Below are 1,059 nucleotides of genomic sequence, written 5' to 3' on the forward strand. Positions count from 1 at the left end.
AAGGCTGCCATTACTTCATGTAGCACAAATGTTTTCATTTAAAATTCAGTTTGTAGATTAAAAAATAGATGGAAAAAGAGAAGCGTTGGCAATCAACCTAAGGTTGACTGCAATGGAATCTTCCATTTCTTTCGCTGAATCAAGAAGCCTCTCTGCCTGACCATGACAAGATTCACACCTGCAGTTTCAAGACATTAGTGAGAGGATAGTTAACTGAGATAAAGAATGCTTAGAACAAAATTTTTAGTAGGTCCATGCTGTTCTTAACTAACAATGACCACAAATGAAAAAGAAAAAAACTTCATAAAGCCTAGCTTTTACTAAAAAAATTGAAAGACTGTGAAACAGCTTCAATAAATCAATTTTTTTTAAAACTATGTTCAGAAACTACTACAAGCTTAGCTGAAGATATCTGAGGTCAATTAACAAAATGAGGATCATAAATAAAGACGGCTTATTTATTGGATTAAAAGAAAACATTATCTCATACTGTCACTTTTTTTTTTATTAAGTAACAACAGTAGCAAAATTACACTCAAAACACACACCTATTTCACGAAATTTTTAATTCTCTAATAGTTATTTATATAATATCACAGCTAGGAAAATATTTATGGGTTAAGGGTTGCAGATGTCTGAACTACAGCAAGTGATGCTTCCCGCATGATTTCTGTTAAAAATAGAAATAAATGATATCACACAATGCAAAGGTAGCCAGCAGCCACCCTATATACTCTGCATAGAATTGAAGGATGCCATGAACTACCTTTGGAGATATTTTTATAAAAGCATTTCAATTTCTTCTTCCTCCTCTGCAGAAGAAACACTCAAATCAGGAATGATTGACAAATTGACAATATGTTCAATTCCACAACTTGATTTACTATGATGATGAATCAACCTTATGACTTACCCTCAGCCATATGCTTTTCCAAGGAACAAAGCATTCCTTCTCATCATTTTTCTGAAGGGTACAATTTCTTCACATAATACAAATACGTCGTATTTCATGTGTGTCCTCAAGAATATCAAGCAGCATTTGTTTGGTAGCCCCCGCTC

At 33.4% G+C, this 1,059-nt stretch overlaps 1 long non-coding RNA gene across 1 annotated transcript; it reads right to left on the reverse strand.

The window, feature by feature from the left end:
- Window positions 1–97: 97 nt before the first annotated feature.
- Window positions 98–1,042, reverse strand: LOC111387377. The gene is made up of 3 exons (XR_002701396.1): window positions 914–1,042; window positions 767–812; window positions 98–178 (listed from the first exon to the last, which is right to left on the reverse strand). It is a non-coding gene; the product is annotated as an uncharacterized LOC111387377 (long non-coding RNA).
- Window positions 1,043–1,059: the final 17 nt, after the last annotated feature.

Source organism: Olea europaea, unplaced genomic scaffold, assembly GCF_002742605.1.
Source record: "Olea europaea var. sylvestris unplaced genomic scaffold, O_europaea_v1 scaffold39991, whole genome shotgun sequence".
NCBI lineage: Eukaryota > Viridiplantae > Streptophyta > Magnoliopsida > Lamiales > Oleaceae > Olea > Olea europaea.